The sequence below is a fragment of the Fundulus heteroclitus genome, chromosome 8 (genome assembly GCF_011125445.2).
Source record: "Fundulus heteroclitus isolate FHET01 chromosome 8, MU-UCD_Fhet_4.1, whole genome shotgun sequence".
Lineage (NCBI taxonomy): Eukaryota > Metazoa > Chordata > Actinopteri > Cyprinodontiformes > Fundulidae > Fundulus > Fundulus heteroclitus.
Window position 1 is genome coordinate 11854159 of NC_046368.1, and position 23876 is coordinate 11878034.

At 38.6% G+C, this 23876-nt stretch overlaps 1 protein-coding gene across 1 annotated transcript in view; it reads left to right on the plus strand.

The window, feature by feature from the left end:
* Positions 1-23876, plus strand: part of cntfr (ciliary neurotrophic factor receptor) — a gene marked incomplete at its 3' end in the record, with an annotated part of 321955 nt that overhangs the window by 103648 nt on the left and 194431 nt on the right.

A 23876-nucleotide genomic window follows, 5' to 3' on the forward strand; every position in this document is an offset into this window, starting at 1 on the left:
CTCCGGGTCTATGGAAAAAAAAAAGGAAAAAAATAAAATAAAACAACTGGACATCTATTCTGAAGCTGAAGACATTTCGCTTCCCATCCAGGAAGTTTTCTCAATTCAAAATGTCTGGAGAAGTGTGGAGTTCCAAAGCTTTACATACCTATAGGCTATAGGCCTCGTTAGTTCTTAGATTAGTATGTATATTAACCTGGAACTCGTCTGCCTTACAATGGAGAGTGAGGGGCAATGAGCATAACGACTTCCCATTGTGAGTGGCTGTGTTTTGTTTTTTAACAATTTTTTTGGGATTTGGTGCAGAACTCCACACATGCACACAAAACCTGTGTTGCGTGCAGCCATAGGCTTTACCTCACACTCAGATTGGGGTGGGAAAGTGTTATTTTTGTTGAAAAGCTTCATAGACCTAAAGAGATTAATAAAAAATAAAAAAAACATGTCAACAAAAGCTGTAGACTTAGACAGATTAGCATGGCCATTATTGATGATTATGTCAACTACTCATCTTCTTCTGGCTTTTCCCTTTCAGGGGTGCCCATAGCGAGTCCTCTGTCTCCATCTAACCCCATCTTTTGCATCTTCTTCTCTCACTACTACCTTCATGACCTTTGTCAATCCATCCATAAATCTCCTCTTTGGTCTTCCTGTAGGCCTCCTGTCGAGCAGTTCCACCCCACAGCCAATGAGCTCCACTGTACACATCCAAACCATTTCAGTCTGGCCTCTCTGGCTTTATCTCCAAAACGTCTTACATGCGCTGTCCCCCTGATGTACTTATTCCTGATCCACTTCATCCTCGTCATTCCCAAAGAGAACCTCACCGTCATCTCTGCTACCTCCTGCCTGTTCCTCAGTGCCTCACTGGTCTCACCACCATTTTGTACGCCTTACCTTTCATTCTTGCTGATACTCTTTTATCACACACACCCGGATACTTCCCCCCCATCCGTTCCAACCTACTTGGACACGTCTCTTCACCTCTTTTCCACACTGACAGTTGCTCTGGACTGTTGACCATAAGTACTAGAAATCCTCCACATTCTTTATCTATGTTCCTTGTAGCCTCACAGCTGTACTTGGATCCCTCTCATTCCCACAAATGTATTCTGTCTTTCTACGGTTAACCTTCATTCCTCTCCTTTCCAGGACAAACCTCAATCTCTCAAGATTTTCCACCACCCGTTCCCTGCTCTCACCATATCATTTCAACTACTCACGGCAGCTCAAATCTGACCATATTCAGTCTTATAAGCAAAATCAGAGTGTTGTCTGCATTCCTTTTATTCCAATCACTTTTTAATGTACAATTAATCTGAAACAAAAGTATATATATATATATATATATATATATATATATATATATATATATATATATATATATATATATATATATATATATTAGTGCTGTCAAACGATTGAAAATTTTAATCGCGATTAATCTTATAATTTCAATAGTTAACTCAAGATTAATTGAATCACATATTTTATCTTTTTATTTCTGAAAGTGTAAAAGCCTATTTGAGCATTTTAAAATGCAATTTTGCAATAAATGACACTAGTAAAAATTATGCTTGTTATATTTTTATTTTTTTTATTTTCAAGCACTTTTTGGAATTGGAATGAAAACATCCTGGTACCATAAAATGTTAAACCCTGGCCAATAATGGCTAAATCGCTAATCATAACGCCCTGATGTTTACACAATGTGTAAACAAATGTGTAAATAAATAAATATTTCATGACGAAATTTTTTTTTGCCTCTTAAACAAAGATAGATATGGTATTAAGCATTTGCATATAAAGTAATACTAAGTCTACATTTTAATAAAGTCACAGGTTTTATACATTTTTTTCACTCTCACACACATCTAATCTTGAGCTTTCACACCAACAACAATAATTTCTTTGTATATTTTTGCATGCAGTTTATAGCCACGTTCATGCAATTTAAATCCTGGAAAAGGGTTTTAAATTTCAAGGTCATTCCAGAGTTTTGCTTCAGTCTCTAGCATTCTTGGAACTACGGAAAGCACTGAGGGGAAAAGAAACTTTAACGCGCGTCAAAATTTCGCCGTTATGGTCTAACAAAGTTAACGAGTTAATAACTCGTTAAAACTGACAGCCCTTATATATATATATATATATATATATATATATATATATATATATATATATATATATATATATATATATATATATATATATATATATATATATACACACACACACACACAAACTGCCCTTGTTTGGTGATCAAGTACATGTCATTATTTTCTAGTTACCCTTTGGTAACATCAGTGTTATGAAACCTATGACAGTCCACTGGGTAAAACCCATAACACAACCCAGTTGTATTAACGGAGGCCCATACTCGACCTATGACTCAGTGCTAAAACAAAGAAAAGAAAAAAAGACAAGGGAAAAAAACAAATTGGGTTGTTTGTAGCCTAGAAGTTAATGAGTGAACATAATTTGCAGTCCAGTCCAGTGAGATGCTGAGCCTAGTATGGTAGTTTCTCACTCAGTGCTCCAGGTGAACTATTAGAAATTCTGGATCATATCCCAATTTAATCATGGTTTCAGTTATTGTAGCTCATTGGGGGATTATTTGCTGCCGAATGATTTTCCTGAGACCAAGCGAACTGACAGAAAATACTTTGGAAAAACTTCTGCATCAAATGCTCATTACCATGTAAGCCCTTGGGCTTTACTCAGCTAATCGGAAGCAAGAATCCCCCAGTGCAAAAGGGAGACATTTACACAATACATCATTCAACTTGGCTCAAATTCACTAGCATGAAATTGAGATTAGAAAAGAAAAGCCAAATGTTTAAGAAAAATGACACCAAATGGCTCATGTCAAGTAAATAAAACTAGATCTCTCAGAAAGTACTCTTAAACTAACCATGCACTGACTTCTTATGAAGAAGCCAGCCTACTCTATACATATCCGATACAAGGGAGACGGACCAGCCTCAGTTTAGCACTTTTAGAAACATTGTAAAAGTTATTTTTCCCATTTACTCTGTGTTGGTGTTAAAAACAACCACAGAGTTTACCAACCACGAGCTCCATAAGCCCATGCAACTACAGTTGGAGTTTTCATCTATATGTTTCATTGTAGTTTACCCACTTTTTAGCAGTTTATATGAAGATATATAATCATTTTAAACAAACTAGTGCATGGAAGACAAAATTTTATCTCCTCTTCCTTGTGTCAGTTGGCCATTTAATTTAATTTAAATGTAATATTAGATGTTGCGGTGTCGCAAAAAACAAACAGTTGATTGCAAGTAGGGCAGGTCAGCTCATACAAACATGTTTTAATTGTTTCTCTGCCACAAAAAAAGTAATTAAACCTTAATTTGTCATTGATGGAAACCATTTTTTCAGTTTAGTTTTTCTGCTGTTTAATTTAATATATTTTGGTTCTTTGTCTTAAAGGAAGTCATACTTTCCGCATTATCCATCATTAAAGTTTTAATTATTCCATTGCAAGCCATTGCTGTAAGATATATGGAGTTCAATACACAGTAGGGATTGTTTACATGACAAGATAATATTGCTTTATTGCCATAGCATATATGCATGCCCAACAAGATTCAGGTGCACTCCCTATTGGTGCCCAGTTAAGATAAAAAAGAAAAAAAATGCAACCACAGCAGAACTAGTCTAAATGTGAAAGGCCAAAATGTGAAGCAAATTCATCTCACTGGCTGTGGGCTATTTTACACACAGTTTGAAACTGATGAAAGCTTTATTTGTGAAAACTGAAAATTCAGACTTTTTAGGGGCATTCTCATAAAACATTCTAAAATATGTCTCACACAGGATGAGGAGCTTGCCCGGGGTGCCATTCATGCAACAACTTTCATTTGCAATATGGGAAGCTGGGGGTGGAATTTACAAATTCCATGTGAGACAAATTATTTTGATTGTTAGTCTAAATATCTTAAGTGCTGTTGCATAAGACTCCTAAATGAGGCCATCTGTGTGCTGTTGGGTGTGTTTGTGTGTGCCACAGAGAATTTTTTATTTTTTTTTCCAGTGTGGGGCTTCTCACTTCATCGTGTGTTACATCCAAGACGAAGAGCTGATATATTTCATGATATTTAATTAATACTGTTTTTCTTAGTTTAGATTCCTTTTTTTTTCTAAGCTAAAGCACATTACTGATCATACTCTGGTATTATGGTTCATTGGGAAATATTTGAAGAAATCCTCTTAAACAGCAAGAGGCTTCCTGTAAAACCAGACTCAAAATGCTAATATTAATTAGTCGTAATAAAGTGGAGCCAAAAAAACAGGAAAGTACAACAAACATTCTGAAAAGAAACAGATCTGGCGAACATGCTGTTTGGTTTGAGGTGGTTAATGATGTATACCAGTTTTATCAAGGTGTTAAAGGGCTCTGTCTGGTTTCTAACCTTAAAAAATGTTCCATCATACAATTCCTACAGTTTACACTTTTTTTTTTAGGGTAGAATAATGCAGATCTGTCTCTCCACCACCTGTTGCTGCACACTTCCAGTCAGGTGGCTGAACAAGAAGGTTTCCTCACTTTTTGTTTTACTTAGAAGAAAAACAATATTGTCTGTTTGGCAATCTATAATAGAGAGACTAAGCAGTTAAAATTGCTACTAAATTTACTCTTGTATGTTTTTACGTTACCCCTTTCTGTCTGAATTTACATTTATAGGAAGAAAAAATAAATAAATTCTTTTTGTTTTGGCAGCCAAGCAGATTCTAAACTGAAAAAAAATAAATAAACGCTTGATTTGAATACATGATACATACAAATTATATAAATTTAGTGTTTTAGTTTGCAAATTAGCATAGGCATTTTAAAGCGCATTCGAGATGATCCTTGACATGTGTGGAATATTCTTCAACAGACATTAGCAATTATCATGTAACCCACTGGATATGTGATGGCTCGGGGCAGAATTCTGACAATAGTGTTATAGGTTAAAATCTGTTTGTCGACATCCACACAAAAACAAATATTTAGTATAGATACTATTGTTATGACTGTAATAAAATGTTATGGAACCCACAAGCCCATGCCGACCTGGTATGCATATATATGCAGAGTTTAGATTGTATAAACATGAAGGTGAGGAAAGGTGCAGACAGTGCACCATACACTGTCTTTAAGAAGTAAAAATCAAAGGAGCTGGATCACCCAACCTCTAAAGCCTTTATCAATGGAAAGGTTCTGAGAATAATTATTAATTATTCTCAGGCGGATATTTTGGGACTACTTACACAAAAGCTCAAAAGCTGTCTTAACCATTTTTCACGCTCTCCTTAGGCGGTCATCCTGTTTTTGTTTCTTCATCTTCCTGTTGTCAAACTCTATCTTTGCCCTTATTTCTCTGTAATATTTGCTACCTTTGTGTTTGTTTGCCACTTCTCCCTTACCTCTTTCTACGGTGGAAGATTTATATTGCAGTGAGGAGAGTGGCAGCAGCCCTGATGGGATATTTCCCCACAGCAGGTCATTTAGATGCGGCGAGGGTGGACGCAGGATGTGCACAAACGGACCAAGCCCTGCCGACGCTCGGCCAAACCTGGGTAACAGATTGCCTCGCTAATAAACTATGAAAGAGCGGGAGGCAAAGTGGTCGGGGCGTGCCACCGTGTCTGCGCGCGAGTGTGTTGGAGGGAAGGCGAGCGAGACGAGAATGCTAATAGTACTGTCAAGACCTTCATGAGTCAAATGTTAAAAGCAATACAGTCTCAGGGGAGGTCTGCACACGTACAGTTACCTGTAAAATACGGAGATTGGTCTGTGCGTCATCGTTGTGATGTAACATCTCCCTATTGTTGAGGATGTGTTGCTCTTCAAGCTTACTGCGTCGCTGTTTTTTTTTTTTTTTCTTTTTTTGCACCTTGGTGAAAACAGCCACTCGTTCTGAACAACCTGCCGACTTTACGAGCATCCACAATGAATAAATATAATTTGATTCTTCTCATAACCGTAGCCTGTGTGGGTAACTGGCAATTTGAACAATGCAATGAGAATTCAGGTGATTACGCTGAAACCACCTCAAGGCTTTGGGAAATTAATGTGTATATTTTAACCTTTATTTATTCAGGTAATATTGATTTAGCTTGAATGTTTCACTCTTCAATGCTTTGAGTCACATTCGTGCGGCTTTGCATGTTAATAACTAGGAGCCACATTAAGTATACAGTTCTCTGTTGTTAGCCACAGGGCAACTCCATAGGAGCACACTTGGGTTCAGTGTCTTGATCAAGTGCACTTAGCTAGACATACAAGATGGCGGGAGGGGTGGGGGTGGTTGCTGATTTATGTTTTTTTTATTATTATTATCATAAACTGCTGTTTAAGATATTTCAATTTTTGAAAAGTGGTTTTAATTTTTGCAACCTCTGGATATAAAGCACTGATAATCATAGCACACCAAATTTAGCTAGTAAAAGCAAATCTTTAAATAGAGCTTAAATATCCTAAGTATTTGACATTAAAGTAGGAACCATCCTCTCAATATTTCTTGTGCTCCCAAAATCTAAAAATAGCAGTGAAAATAACATACCGAGAAAATGTTTATCTAAGCTATTATGAACACTATACATTATTCCATCCATCCATCTCCTGTGTTCAACCAGTCCTTCCAGGTCTGTTGTTTTTTTGTTTGTTTTTTTCTTTACAGCTCATCCCACACAGTTTCTATCGGATTTAGGCTTGGGAACTGAGAAGGGCATGAGAGAAAGCTGATTTTGTGCCTGGTGAATATTTCTGTGTTGACTTGACCATTTAATTTAAATCACTATTCACTGAAAGAGGCAGCGATGCTGCATTTTCAGTCTCACAGAACCTGCCAACCTGATTTATTTAAACTTCGTGATGCTATGCGCTTTGACAAAGTCCGAAGGGCCTTTGGAAGAAAGCAGGCCCTCTATCTTGTTTGACAGTGGGGACGGGTTGCTTTTCCACAAATCAATCCTTCTCTATATCAAACCCACCTGGAGCTTTTGGTGACGGCAAACGCAATCCTAGTCTTATCTGACCAGAGCATACTGTTCCAATTAAAGTCCCAGGTGAGTTATTGGAGACTTGGTGATGCCACTTTTTAAACCTTCGCCATTCCTCTGGCATGATAAACATAGGTCTTTGTCTGGCCTTATATCCAGTGGCTAAGACAAATAGACCCCTTTGACACGTTATACTTAAATCACAACAAAAGAGGAAGTGATGGATTACTAATTTAAGAAATTCTAGACTCTTCAATGATGTTAAATGTTACAAAATCACAATATGCTTGTGTTATGTAAAAAAAAGAAAAAGACAGGCTTCTAATGTGGAATTTTTATCTATGTCGAAAACATATACTGCAACTGATTTTGTTCTAAAAAAAAATGTTAGAGTGAGGTTATGATCCTGCCATAAAAGACCCATTCAGTCAAAGGCATTTTATACATTTTTACCACAGGTGCCAATAACTGCGGATGGGGGCTGTATGCTGTCATCAGCATTTACTGGAGGTTTAAAAAGAGAACAGAATGAATCATTAAGGAGGAAAAGATCCGAATAGATAATGGGATTGCGTGTGGCAACGGGGAGGCTAAATAGGAGAGGGATAAGGCAACTCACTGAAAACCTGAAGAGGATGACAGACGGGAGGGGCAGAAGGTGAAAAGAGAAAATGTGGAATGAGATGTGAATTGAGCGAGACACAAAGCCCCAGTTTAAATGTTGAATTATAGCTTCACAGAGAGGGACAGAAAGTAAGAGAGAGCGGCTGTCAGAGAGTGCGCCTTGAGGGCTCGCGGAGAACAGAGGGAGTTGACCGAGATAATGAATGAGCCTTGCTCTCTTGCGAGCGCTCAGTGAAAACACACTCAGGTGTACACGCGCATTCAGATGCAAGGTGAGCTCACATGATGACATCTGTGTTAAGTCAGTGATGACTAAGCGTGGATCTTTTAGAATAGCGGTGTTCAGCAGTAGGTGACTCGTTTCGGGGTGACTAAGCATGCAGTCGGGATGTAATGCAATGTCCTCATAGTTCAGCAGGTTTATATTTAGAACGACTGACTCATCATTATTATTGGCTGTACAAGTATTTGATATAATATCCTGTGTTATCTCTTATGGTTCTTTTTTATTATGTACGCATTGCATCCAGATAAAGCAACTCTATTTCCAGCCCATTACCTTACATGAACGTTTCAGTGCTTTACAAAGGGAACATCATAACTTTTCAGATGAAAAGGTTACATGAGTACATTATTTACTCGTATGCATTTTAATAAGTAAATCAAGCGGGCAAGTAAGGTAACGATGGCATAAGGAATGCCCTTGAACCCCGATGCCGCTATTTCAGCCATAAACCGTATTTATTCACAGAAAAGCAACAGAGAGCAACTATACCTTAGTGAATGCTCCTGTGTATTTAGCCTGTTTACCTGGTTGCTGAGGTTCTTGACCACCAAATTTACTTCTCCCACTCTGAAATTAAGGCGTCATTTCGGTGCCTAAGTCTACATTTCACAGAGAGCAACCGTGCTAAACACATACAGTAGATGGTCCCTCAAGTAATTACTATCGAACTTTGTTTATTTTACAAGTTCAGAATCCTCATTAAAAACCATTTGTAGACGGCTGCAACTATAACAGCCTGCAGGTATATAACTGTTGGTGAGACGCCCGTCCTACACAGCGAGAATGGTTACCATTTCATAGCATATTTATTGTGTAGTCTTGCACTGAAATAAATTAATACAGCAATTGAATTGTGCATTGGGAGTTTTTTCACTTCTGTATTGGCTTTTATGTGGCATAAAGGTATGACCAAGTGAATTAAATATACATATGTTGTTTAATTCTGCTGTCATAACGAGACATATGTTGTTGTTTTTTTTCATTTTAAAGTGTTTTCACTAATTTTATAATTTCACATTCATATTAGATAGATGATGATTTCTGGCATAGATAAAAATAGAGATGAAAATTAAAGTTTTGTGTCTATTTTTGGACACGTCTTCCTAAAATGACAGAAATTGCCTTAATGAGCCTGTCTTTTGAGTGCATATCTCGTACATATCACGTGTGTGGGCTGTATGTGTTAGTTTGCCACCCAACTGTGGAAAGGCCACCCAACAGGACCTCCATCCAGGCCAAACTGTAGGAGTGACCTCCACAAATAGCCTGGTGGTAAAAAAAAATCAGTGGACAGTTTAACAGATAGCAATTGTGCAGTGTATGTGAGGCTGGTTGTGTAGATGTTTGTTGTAAATGAGTGTTGGAGTGTTTTCAAGCCTGATCTGTGCTGTAACTGTAACTGCTATGTTTACTGCGGTGACTTGGCCAACATGGCGAGTAAACACACACACACACACACACGCACGCAAGCACGCACACACACAACTTTTAGCATACACACTATTTGTGTCAGGCGACAAGAAAACGTGTCTTTGTCTTTCTAATTTTTTATATCATTTTTTACTGTTATTCTTAACAAGGATATATTTTCGAAAAGCCAGATTTACCAAAGCTCTTGCTCGCCTCATGTGTGCATGTGATTTTACCGTTCTGGCCTGTGTTTAAGCTTCGTTGAGCTGTGTTTAAAATTCCAACGTTGCAACTGATGCTAAATGTTAAACACTTACAGCATCGTATTAAGTAAATAGAACATATTGCTTATTTTACTGTTGAAGAGAGAACTGTCCATCCAATGTTGGACTGCTTTCGGGTCAGTGGAGTAGGCAATTATTCCCTAAATAACGTCGACTAGGTTTTGGAAGAGAAGAACCCTTCATCATACTGGCCATAAGGAATGCTTGAAATTGGCTTGTGAAGGAGACATGGCTTTGCTCTTTGGAATAGTCTTCTGATTCTCTCTTGGTTTGAATGAATAAACTGAGACGCAATACTGACAAAGCCTTCCGACTCAGAATAAAACAGAACAAATAAACTTCTATTCTTTGATGTTATTTATTGATTTTCTTTCTTAAGGTGAGCTTGTGTATAAATATCTGGCAAGTCATTTCATGGTGTCTGTTTTTGTCAGTAAATTACGCATGCTAGCACATGTACAGTAAATGTGTAAAACTGTCTGTGAAGCTGCTAAAAAATTGTTAACCACTATTAACAGTACCCTTATTGCAGAATGTGGTTCTACAGACTACTGTAGAGGTTGTTTTTTTGGGGGGTCCTTATGCAGAGTTTGAGTTAGGGTGCACTTCAGTTTAAGCTCATCAGCCAGTTGCTACAGCAATACCATGCATTTAATTGTGTCCCTGCTTATCCTTTCGCATTGTGCATTCATTGCAAATTGTTCCACTGTATAACAGAATGTTTGTTGCTTGATAATTCAAGTAATATTCAACTTATTAGTTATATTTGCGATAAAATATTTTAGAACATGACAGGAATGTCAATGTCAGATTTATTTAAAGGGTAACTCACCCCCCTGTTAAAAGCATATTCCCAGAAAAATCTGACAAAGTGGTCAGGGGTACGTGGGAAAGGGGGTGGCAGCTAGCTTCATTTGCCATATTGAATCATGGGGAGTTGGCAAAATGGCGCTGGTACACCATGGTTCGGTCTTTTGAGGTGGAAGATTTTCACTCCACTCGTCACCGGCGGTTGAGGGAGGCTTTGCGGAGCCCGTTGGGGCAGACCCTTATCAGTTTGAGCCACTGGCTCAAGGCTTTGAATGAGCAATGCCCGAAGCCGGTGCTGCCATGGTAGTGTGAGGGCGAGTTTCAGGACGAGGCAGCAGCAGTCTGCCTGTGAGATGGCTCTATAGCATTAATTACTGATATCTGCAACATAATTTTGTCTGGTCAAAACTCTTATTCAGAATATCTGCAATTAGATTTTGACTAGTCAAAACTGTAATTACAGATATCTGTAATTCAGTTTTACCTTGTAAAAGTCAAACTACATATTTTATCATGTATGTGTTGTTTGTCATCATAGATACCTGTAATTTAGTTTTGTGTTGTCCGAATGACATTGGCCATATCTTAAATTAAAATTCATACTAGTCACAGTGACATTATGACTAGACAAAATGACTGATTAAATTGGCCTGCCATATTCAACAGCAGCAGAGCTACTGACATCAGTTTCTCCAAATTACGTTACAAAAACTTTTAAACCAATAGCAATATGGATTCTAAATTCAATGGAAGACCACTGTTTAACCCTAGGAGGGTGCCACAGTGACTGTTTTAGACACAAAAGCAGAATTTCAACAAATATCCACAAATTTGTAAAAATAATGACGAGGATATGTAGACAGTACAACATGTTAACAGTTTATTGACAAAAAAAAGTTGATGCGGGTTCTTTGAGTAGCACATTGAAAAACAACAACAGTTGTCCAACATACTTCACAGTTTCAACGACCATTTAAAACATTAAAAACAATAAAACTGTAATAAGAATAAGAGGAGTTTTTAAAAGACATTTAAATGATTCTATGCTGTGAGCGATGCAGAGATGTAGAGGTAACGTAATCCACAGTCTTGGGGCAGCCGCAGCAACTGGATCACCTCTTCGTTTTAACTTTGATCTCGGAACATCGAGGAGAAAGTGGCTGGTTGACAACGGTAAATAAATTGTAGAGACAGGGTTTTGTTTTCCAACTTACCACGACTAAATGGCAATTTATTGTTGAGATTTAATTACAGCCAACATGTGCATCGAATTTAACCCAAGCAGCAGAAAAACTAAACTTGTAACACTAAGTATGAGCCTTCACTTTCAACGTGGAAATATTTTCCTGCCTATGTTTATGTTTGTCAAGTTGTGTAAGCCAATAAAAACTCTACATTTCAAAATTTGGATATAAATATTTTGAATCCAATATTGTGGGAAGCTGTTGTACAGAACTTGAAAAGTAACCTAACTCCCTACAGCTGCTCCAAAACTATACAAAAATCAGTCAGGCTTGTGCTTCTTTTATGTCCAATACCCAGTCTGCAAATCAAAAACTTGTAATATTTTATTTTTCTATGGGCTTTTACTCACACGTAAAATCTCTTTCTCATTCTTCTTTCTTTCATTTAAGGAACATTTCTAAAATGTGACATATGATCTCTTTGGTCCGACCAGAAAAAGAAATGTAAGCTTTTGTTAAGAACTGTGGACAGAATGCTGACATGTTCCAGCTATTGATATCACATTAGCCCAATTTTACACTCTTTAAGTTGGCTTCTAATCAGTTAAAGGATTTGCTTTAGATCTTACATTAACACACAGAACACCAAACAGACATGCCCCAGATTATTTATCTCAGTTTCCCGCAAAATATGCTGCTGCTTGTTGTCTTTGCTCAGATGATCAATGTTTGTCAGCTGTCCAAAGACCACGGGGGAAACGGCCTTTCAGTCCATGACACCAAGGTTGCGGAACAGTCTACCGCCAATTCACAACACATGTTATCTGAAGGCACTTTACAAAGTCAATTAAGTCAAACCATACAGACAGATTGGTTAAAAAGTTTCTATGAATGGAAACCCAGCAGATTGCATCAAGTCCTTGACTTGCAGCGTTCACTTCTCCTGAAAGAGCGTGTATTCACGGTGGCCAGTCGCCTGCATTGCGTCGTTGACTTTGCAGCTGTCCCTCATACCGGGCATGCATGTAGGAACATTTGAAAGATCTAGAATCCTTTGTCTTGTGTACAGTGTTTTGTGGCTGCTTTCTCAGAGGAAATTACTTAACAAATACATGTTACTCATTCACTTATAAATGACAGAAATTTTAAGGTTTAAATCAGGTTTTGTCCTGTGACGGACCGGCGACCTGTCCAGGGTGTACCGAACCTCTCGCCCAACGGCTACTGGAGATGGGTACCTGTCCACAGGTAGTCTTGCAAAGTTAATGGGATGTAGGCAGTTGAGGGAGGGACGGATGCATGGAAGGTCAATATGTTGTATTGTTACAGTTTTACAACACAGTTATTTTATAGAATAAAGAATTAATAACAATAAGATTTTCATTTCTAAAACAAATGTAGCGTTTTGTAATGAAGATAAATATAAAATAATGTTTAAAACAAACAGAGGCATTGGATTTTTGAATGGCTGATTTTCTCACATGAACCTGGGGGGCAAATGTGCACCCCACACTTTAATATTTCTTTTTTAGAAACAATGAAACAAAGATTTGTGAGTAACTTTTTTCAGTAATGTTACCCATATACAGTATTATTGTTTTCTAATAACGAAAACAAAGGTCCAAAATCAAACATAAAAAGTGATATGTGTTATTTTCTTTGAATATACATTAACTACAAAGACCAAAGTGATCCAGTGCAATGCAGATCATGCCCTTGAATTTATGGAAAAAAGGTGGGGCAGTGGCTGTGAGTGTTTGACCCACAGTGGGCTAGTCCTGAGCTCTGGTTCTGATTAACTCCCAGTAAAAACACCTCTGTTCCGAACATCACAGCCTGTACATCACACACTCCTCCCCGTCACACACACAGACACACACATGCTGTGCAGCTCCTGGAGGCTCGCTGTTCACAAAGGGGGGGACCCTGCACCCATCATTCAAAGCCTTGTAGGACTTAAGAATGCCGACACGCACACACTCATTTACACGTACACACACGCAGACACACCAAGTGCTCTGTTTTCTTAGCTTTGATACACTTATAGAGTTCAGAGGTGAGAGGGCTGGAGGTAACAGTGTGTTTTTCAAGAGCTCTCTAACCACCTAAATCTGCTTCCACACATACAAGGAGGTCCAGATGGCTGGACGGAGACAAAAACACATTGCACATACATTTATAGTCACTTTTAAGCAAAGAAATTCCTACAAAACAAGTTATCGTATAAACGTTTTCGAGACTTGTGTGCAAGCCTTGGAATCCTGGTGGTGCCTTCTTTTAAGGACCAAGTCAAATTTAAAGGTATAATACTATAATCTTTGATAACTTCCTTTAAAGAGACAGCAACCATTCAGGATGAGCACTCTCATATCCCCCCCAGTGACTACTCGGGTTTACAGCATTTCAGCTTTGTGATGTGGGACCTGCTCTACGACACACGACACACAGTGGCTGACATATTCAGGTGCTCTAAATCTCAACCAACCAGCTGAAAGCAGTCACATGTGATCAATGACTAAATTTATCACCAAGACACCACCCCCCCCCCCAAGAAAAAAAGTCATTCACATTTACATGCTTACGTACTTCCATGTAAGTGTGTGTATTGATGTGCTCAACCTCTGCTACCTCTTGAGATGCGACTGATGTCGTCTTTAGTGAACAATTATAGCCAGCACGACTGAGAAAAAGGTCACAGCCGTCCAGCTATCAACACATGCCACTAAATGCCAGTTGTGCGTGTGTGTGTGTGTGTGTGTGTGCGTGTGTAGGTGTGTGCTGTTCCCAAAATGCCTGCAGACACACTATCAGGCCCGGACCCCCACCCACCCCGCCCCTCTCCTCCTTGGTGCTTGTAGTTAATCTGCCGCAACGCGGTGTGATTGATGACAGAATTAGTGTTACTGAGCACAGCAAAGCATTATGGGAATGAGGAAGCTGCAATACTGTATGTGGCGCTTGACATCAAAGGTTACAGTTGGCGCTACTTATGTGTGATTAGTTATGTGTTTTTGTGTAAATGTGTGTTGGCTCGGGAGGGTTACTGATGGATGAGTGTGCCACGCAAGCTTATTTTTCTGGTGTTATTGCCATCTGGGTCACAGACAGAGTAAACTCATTAACATTTGAGCTAATTAATGTTGGAAACCTCTGTGGATAAACACCTGTCAGTTAGTTACATCACTCTTAAAGATTGAATAAATGTTTCTGCAGCTGGGAAAGTGCAAAGAAAACAACATTGTTCCAATATTTTCTTTTTTTTTTTTTTTTTTTTTCACCTTCGCTTTAACTTTTTAATACACCAATATCATTTTAATATAATCAGCATGTACCTTATATTCCAATTTGTAATTAGAGCATCATTGGCAGCTCATTGCAACCCTGATAACAACGTATTAAAATCCTTAAAATAAATTAATTTTCTTGTTCCAGTGGCATAAACTTAAACCAATAACCTCAACCTTTTATTTGTGCATATTTATGCAGTGGAGACAAAAAATATGTTACAAAAGGGTTTTTAACAAAAGCGCAAGGGACACCATTACTGCTACTCCTGACAATTTGAACAAAATAAATAGAAATTTCCAATAGTTGATCTAAACTTGCTGAGATCTAAAATCAGTACAACAATTATACATTTAAAAACGTAGAAGAGGATTGAGAAGAGAAGTGTTGCTCGTTTAATTGACAAAAGAAGGTTAAAGTATTTTGAGTAAGGTGATAATATCTGTGAGGATTATGGCAGTTGATTTAAAAACAATACATGTCTATAAACCTGAAAGAAGTCAGTTGAGGTAGTTCTCATGGGGCCTTCCCTTTGGAGGTTTACAGGACATGTCCTACTGGGAGGAGACCACAGGGTGGACCCAGACATTAATGGAGGGATTATCTGTCCCGTCTGCTCTGGGAACACCTTGGGATGAGCTGGAAAACTAAAGTGTGAGCACTAGAATTTGAGCTGGAGAGTGTTGCTTGGGGAGATAAACGTCTGGGTTTTTACTTCAAGACGTCACCCCTGTGTGACCCAATCTATGATACGCAACAGATGATGGGTGAAACATCTTTTTTGTTTTTTTTCCCTCTAAAAATTGGCTTTAAATTAATAGTTGCTTGCATTCTTTGTTTTTTTTTTTTTTTTTTTTTTTTTTTTTTTTACCAAAAAAATGCTGTGTGGGATTATGCAGCTTCAGTGACTAACTTATTTATTTTTTTCATCATCTTTGAAGGTACCAATAAACTTAAGGTTGCTGCAACATAAAAAAAATATATCTGACATGGCTGAATTATGGGTTATTTTATGGCGAAAGTGTTAAAACATTTTTAGATCAATAATATCTGTCTGTGAGTCGATGTTCAGCATGCATGATGTTCTCAATGTGAGCTGAAAAGCTGACATAAAAAATGGGAGAAAACTGTTCATAACTGGGGCGACTTTCCTGTCATTGCCTACAGGAAGGACAAACGTGTTTAAGAGGAAGGGTTTTAGTTACTACATGGAGCTCTCTAAAGAACAGGTGTCCTTTTTCAATGCAGCAAGATCATTTTTTGAAGTAAAGGTACAAATCCTGGAGAGGAGGTTGAAGCTTTCTATTACTTTTCTAAATAATACAATTACAGCTTTCTCCCTGAAACAATGTGAGCTTCTCCAGACTCTGCCCTTGTCCCAGACTAGGGTTCTTAGGTAAATGCCGCCATTTTAAGACTTTGTTGTAACTTATCAGCTTTGCTAGGGAACTTCTGCTTTTCAAGGGACATATCCTCTCAAAGTTCCCAAACAAACCTATGTTGCTGGCATATTGCACGTCCCCCATCTCACACATACATACACACACACACACAATGAAGTGTTTCCTTTCTTTCTCCACAGCCCATTCCGACAGATGGGGAATAGTGTTCCTGTGATTTATTATATAAAACAGGCTGAGAGTAAGGTGTGATTTTATAGACTTTCATCATTCTCCGTGCTACCAGACGAGATGCTTTTTGGCTAAACAACCAACCTCCTCCGGCTAGGACCCAGCTGGATAATGCACCCCGGTCTCTCAGCGTCACATTCTTAGTAATTGCCTGTTCAATCCATAAATCTCAATCCAGCGCATTACTTAATAAAAAAGGTACCTTAAGAGCCAAATCATTTGTTTTGATTTTATGTTGTCGGGGGAACAGGGAACATTCTCCCGCATGATGGATGTCTTACTTAGAGACAAAAACTCCTCACATGCAGTTTCCTTCTGTTATCCTTGCAGACAATAATCAGAGTCCGATAGTTATCTTCTCTTGCACTTTCGAAAGCAGCGGTTGATGTTCCTGAGGGTTCAACTTGCTACTTTTAGTGGAGAGCGAAAAATCGCTGTTTATTACCCAAAGGATCAATCTTTTTATTTCACTGAAGAGGCATTGGTCATCCCATTTCTGTCAGATTACTGCTTGTTATTGTGCAACATGTCCATAGAGGATGCCATTTTATCTATGCTTCCAAGGATTATTATAAACATAGTCATGGTGGTAAACTTACATTTAGTGTATGAAAAAAGTATTCATACCTATCTAAGTTTTCACGCCATAACCATAACCTGCAGTGTATATCATTGAGATATTATTTGTAACGCAGGACAGCAGCACCTGATTAAGAAGTGGAAAAAAAAGAGAAGGTTTTCCAAATCTTTACAAATAAAAATATAAAATGTGTTCCACACACCCCACATTCTCTGTGAATACATGTGTAGGTTTTTACCAGATTTGCACTTTTAAATCCTGAACCTTTTGCCCATTCTTCTTTCCAAAATAGCTCCAACTCAGTCAGAGATAAAGGAAAGCATCAGCAATTTCTTGTTACAACTCTTAATTGGATTTTGGTTTTCTCCTTGACTAGGCCCACATTAGCGTACCATTGTAGCTCGGGCTGTATGTTTAGGGCAGTTGTGTCGCTGGCAGGCAAGTTTTTCACTGTCTTAAGTGGACACATCTGGTACATCAGTTTCCATGTTCAACTATATTTTCAAATATATAAATACTGATGGTCAGTGGAAAAAAAATAATTTTGTAAGAGTAACAATACCAAACATTTGGTTTGTTTTTGGGGTTTGAAAACTTTTTTTTTTAATTATAATAACGTTTCCCTCTGATAATAGTAAACAATATAATATAATTACTCCGCCCTGCTTCTTAACAGGGTATCTTCTAGGAACACACTGTATGTAGCGTCATCCATGTTGCCATGGACTTTTACAGGTTTTCCTCTCTGACTTTGCATATTTTGGATGTAAGTCAAACGTAAAAATTTTGGACACATCTAACAATCTTCTATGTGTTTCTGTCGTATGCGAAACATGCTGTGGCAAAGTCCAAGTGGGACTTCTCATAGCTTTCTTTCAACAGTGGCTTTCTTGCAGTCCTCCATATAGCCCGCATTTGTAGACAGTACAGTCAATGGCAGCGATACTATGCATGTGCTACTTTTTAGCCATTCAACTTTTGAAAACCATGTATGGCTGTGTCACAGTCTTTGTTTTCTTTTTGTTTGATATGTTTAAGTAGCCCAAAAATAAACTGACCCCAATTGCCAGCTACTGCACATCAATCCTTTTACCATTTTGGTCAAAAAGATTGAGGGTAAAAAAAACAAAGTAAGTTAGGTGATTTAAAAAAAACAAAAACTCACTTTTATTTTTACACACAACCCAGCCTGCCTAGTGTATTTCCCTCCTGGCTTTCCAATTTAAATGCAAATGTTCCCAAATCGGGTTCCAAAAAAAAAAAAAAAAAAATGCTCAGGCGAAATCATTTAATGCAGATGAATTATATATTTTAATTAAGCAGCCGAAAGAATCACGCCTATTCAGCCCTTTCCTCTCCAGTGAGAAATGAATAAATAAATATGGAATAAGAAAGTAGTGGAAGGGGGCTAAATGGAGGGTTTTGGATGGAAGAGATGGTTGAAAGAGGATGGAGGGATTGGATTGAGTTTGTGCGACTGCAGCACTAAGCACCTGTTTCCTGTCATTATGTGAGTGATCTGAAGCTGTCAGATTTCAAAAATGTATTGTTTTCTGATAGACGGGCTAAATACCCCAGGAGTTCCCAACACACACACACACACACACACACACACACACACACACACACACACACACACACACACACACACAGATTATTATGCTCGCACACTTGCACCCAAAGAGTGCTAAACATGTGTACACACACACACACACACATATAAGCACATACAGTGGCGTGCTAACCAGCACTTAGAAAATGATGACCAGCATTGTGGATTGTGATTCCCTGACAAAGGATGCAATTTTAATTTCACCCCCGTCAGTCTCCTCAATATCTGTTCAGATGAAATACATATGAACTGCCAATCACTTGCAAATACAAACAGGCACCAAAATGCGCACACAGTCATGCAAACTCAAATTAATATGCATGCAAGCTTTCAGTCACTATTTTCATCTTTCACAGGTGCATACAAACAAAGCAAAGTGCAAAACCATATACTGCCAGGGATTTCAAACTGTCAATTGTTGAGTGATGGGTAACAAAAAGAATAGCTATACGTACGTATGTTGTCTTTTGCTAGTTGGGCTGGAGAGAAAGGAACTGTGGAAATAGGTTTAGGAGGGAAACCTGGATATTCCTCTTCTAATGATACTCCCCAGCCTAATCTTGGAAATTTCAAGGTGCTCTAAGGCCAGAAAGAAAGTAAAGTCATTCAAGAATGATCTGTTGCCTGGAAAATTTGCAAAAGGAGACTCCCTTGAGGTGAAATCATCAGATGCCTGAACTGCCGAATGTGGAGGAAAAAGCGAAGGGATTCTGAGCTCCAGACGGATGATTTGTGAAGGAGTCATTGCAAAGGGCTTGCAGGATGGTTGAGCTTTGGCCTCCCAGACCCGGCTGAGCTCAGCTCAAAAGGCAACCAGAAACCATTATCACATGCCCCCTTCCTGCAGAAAGAAAAGGTTGAGATTGGGCGCCAGGCAAGGGTTGGAGTCTGTGTATGCTTAATTATAGCATGATAATCTGGCTTTTCAGAAAAAGAACAGATAAATATATGATAACGCTCATTGTTTTTTATTTTTTGTATTTCAAAATACATAGTTTTTTCGTGTGCAACGTTTTTAGAAGGTAGTGATCTGTACAGCATTGTAGATCTCTGCAGCCCACCTTGCCCCAATTTCCAATAAAATATTAGAGGTACATACAACCAATCCTTGATTGCATCACTGAAGAATACATAGCCTTATTTAATACAAGACATATAAATAGACAGCTAAAGCTAACCATAGGTTTTTTCTGTATAGAAGTGAATCTGTAAGCACCTGGACCCAAGCACCTGTAGGTGTTTGTGAGAGTGCACTTGTGTATGTAAGGTTTATCCATGAGAAAAATGCTCAATAGTGATTGTGAGGAGCCAAAGACCCGACCCCCAGAGCGCCAAGGCAGACATCTAGGAAACCAGAACCCCAGGCGCCCGAAAGGAACCCCAGAACAAAAAGGCCCAAGAGGGAACTACACTGGGATAGTTGCCACCGCCACCCCAGGGAAGGGCTGAGAGGAGCCCCAGGAAATCCCCCAGTAGCCACAGTGCCAAAGCTCCCGCAAGCTGCGGAGATGAGCCCATGGGCTCCGCTGGCAGCCAACTGTGCCAGAGGGGATCCAGCCATGGGCCCAGAGACCCAAGGCCCAGGGGCATCCCACTCCCGAGCGGGACCCCGTCAGAGCCACGGCGTCCAGGCCCTGCGAAGCAGCCGCCAAGAGTGAGTCAGCACACACCAAGCACTCAGCCCCGGACACCGAGGACCACTAGCACACCAGTGGGTCTAGGCACTGGCCAAGGGAGCTGGACGGGAGGAATGGGCTCCACACTGTGTGGAGACCTGAGATGTCCCAGGAGAGGGGGCAGTCCAAAACCCAACCTGACAAAAAGACAAACAGAAAATCTCGTTCAGTTTTGTGGTCATTAATATCCCCAATGGCAACAAAGGACTGGTGTGTTGGCCTGCCCCGGTCTGCTTTTTAACAGACATGATTGTCAGCAAATTGCTGTTTAGACCAGTGCCCAGGATGAAGTCAATGATCTCAAACTCCTTTATTGGCAGGAAATATTGATTATGTTAGTCTTGACAAGGTGGTTGGGATTGGTGAGAGGCACCCCATTCTAGCGGTTTTCTAAAGTAAATACTTTAATACGGTTTTTAACTCCAACCTTGAGCTGGAAAACCAAATTTGCAGCATTTGTTTGCATTGCAGTCAATGGCCGCAAAAATTCCCTTTGAGGGCCGCAAGTGGTCTCTGGGCCATACATGGACACCCCTGCTTTAGATATTTAGAGTTTTTCTCTTCAAGCCCATTGCAATTAGTAATTCATGAAAAACCGAATGGGTTTGTAATAGCTCCTTCTGAGCTTCTGAACATAAAAGCTTTCTTATGTACCTAAACTTCAACCCACAGTGCTTGAAGTTATGTATTATTTTTTTCCCTCTTCGCGAGATACTTAAACATGTTGTTGGGAGTTTCACGTTTCGCTTTAACACAGAGAGACAGAATTAGTGAAGGATATGATAGAGAGAGAGAGAGAGAGAGAGATTAAAAAAACTAGACATAATTTTGAAAAAAAAAAGTTTGTAGCTGAAGCCAAACAAAGAGTGTGAAGTAATGGAATATGACAGATGTTTGTATCAGCTGGAGCTTCGTCTCAAAAGAACAAGGAAATTCACTTCCTTTCTTTGGCTCTATTTAAAGTGCTCACTCTCTTCTTAACGCACACACCTTACTCACTGAAAATCTCAGTAGCAGGCAGACCCGTAGACAACCTTTGTGTCTATGAGAGCCAACTATTTCTTCTTGCTGAACAGAGGAGAGAGACAGAGAACAGCCAAGGGACGGTAGATGAGATCGAGAGTCGAGGGAAAAGACACAATTTCAAGGGAAGATTTGGGTTCAAGTCCCTTTGTTGGCAGGACTTCATGCAGCTCAGCTGTACTTGGAAATAGTCAGGAATTCCAAGGAGCTCCAGCACTGTAGTTCTATTGTTTTTATTCCTAACGTCTTACAATAGAGGAAAGCCGACGTCTGAATATAAATGTTTATTTTTAAACAAGAAAATTAATTCCACCTTGGAGAGGCTTGCATGACTATTTCGCTAAGAACTTTGTTCTAAGAGCCTTGTGCCCACTTTTCTTTGCAAAATATCTCAAGCTCAATCAGATTGAACGGAGAATGTTGTGAACAGTAACTGTTCAAATTTGATCAAAGATTCTGTGTTTAAAGCTATGGATGGTAAATATGAACAACTGCAAATATGTTGCAGTTGTTCATTAATGCCCTCTTCCAAACGTCCAAGGCCTTCCCAGAACTCCTGTATTTATACAAAGACACACACGATTCTGTTTGTTAATTAGTGTTCTTTGATTTATGAGTTAATTTAGAAAGCAACTAGTTTCAGAGAATATCATTTTAGAGGTGTCAGAGTAAAGGGTGCTAGCTTCAAATTCAACATTTAAAGGCATGCATTATTTTTCTTGTACTTTACAGTTATTTACAATTTACATTTTGTCTACCACATAAAATCCAAATTAAATACAATTAAACTTTTTATTGTAATGTGACCAAACGTGAAAAAGCTAAGGTGCACAAATAGTTTTACACTGTAAGTGAAAGTAAAAGTGGTCACTGACGAGAAGATGGGACATAAATGTTTGGCTCAACCGGAATATGAAGAATTACTCAAATCGCATCCAAGGGCCACCAATAAAGAAACCCTAGATATCACACAGAATAAAATTTTACCCAGTGTATAAAAATATTGGCAGAAAAATATGGTCAAATTAATAGTCTGGTCAATATAACTGGTATATTTTTAAGAATTTTTTTTTAGGTGATTTATTAGTGGTATGTAATTGCTGGATGAGGACCTTATTTAAAACTCTTCACACGTGGTTTTCACTGTTACTCACCCAATAAATCAGCCTGTGAGAACATTTATATGAAACAAATACAACAAAGTTCAAATAATGAAAAAATTAATTAAGTTATTGGACTCTTTTCTTGCGGGGGGGGGGGGGGGGGGGGGGGGGGGGTCATTCAAATAACAATTGAAATGTATCCCAATGATAAGCTCATATGGAAAGAATTGCTATTTATTGTAGTGATAGGACACACAAGACTTTCAAACCACTGCATTTCCCAATGTGATAAGACAAAGAGGACTAATTACACTGAACATTTACATGATTTTGTAATGTCTATATGGTGTTAAAATCCTAAATATCTCCCTCTTTTCTCAACGTTTTACTTATACATTTTGCACCTCTAGTACTTACTTATGTGTTACTTTTTTGTCTCAACCTTCTTCCTTTTGTACCCATGAACATGCACTTTATTACCCATACAGTTAACAATAGCTTTTGAGATAGTTTTTTATTGAAAGTTACAATTTTGAATGAATTATAGACTCAATGCATGCTCTTCTCAATGCATTTAAGATACAAGAAATTAATGTTTCTGAATTCCCCAATGTGGGACAATAAATTCTATTTAATTATGCTCTTTTATTACTATTAATCAATGCACAAAAAGCTATGCAGGACCTTATGCTGGTTGATATAATTCACGGGTGACACATAAACAAATGTGCATACTTTGGGATAAGAGTAGATTGTTAAAAAGTACTTTAGATTATTGCTTGTCAAAGCTGGTATAAAACATTCCCCTGTGCTGAATGGACACATGGTCAGTAAAGAATCTCCATTGGCAGACATAGAGTAAGATGATTCCCAAGGAGCTATAAACTGAAAATATGCGGTGTAGTAAACAAATAGGTCTAGTGCAAGATCTTTGCTTGTCTTTTCTTGTTAACTTAAAGGTAGATTGGCAGATGGACCTTGGATTTCAGCAAAAAATAATTGCAAAAGCAAAAGGCCACCCATGCCCATATAGACAAAAAAATTACTTTCCTACCAAACTTTCTGATGGTAATTTCTACAATTTCCAAAGTGTCAGATTGATCCGCCCAAACTGTCCATATTAGATCTTCTTTTACAGTTGATAATGAGCCAAAAAGATAAATGTGGTATCTCACATTCATAATGTGAAGCAAATGATTCGCCATGAGGCGTTGTTATGCAGAAGCTGCTATTTTGTTTTTTGTGCTATGCCTTTAAGAGCTTCTGCCCATAGCCCATCCATTAAGGATGGACCCATTAGACTGATGAATGGAGTGAAAGAAAAAGAAAGAGAAAAGAACGCACGTCCATAGCAAATAAA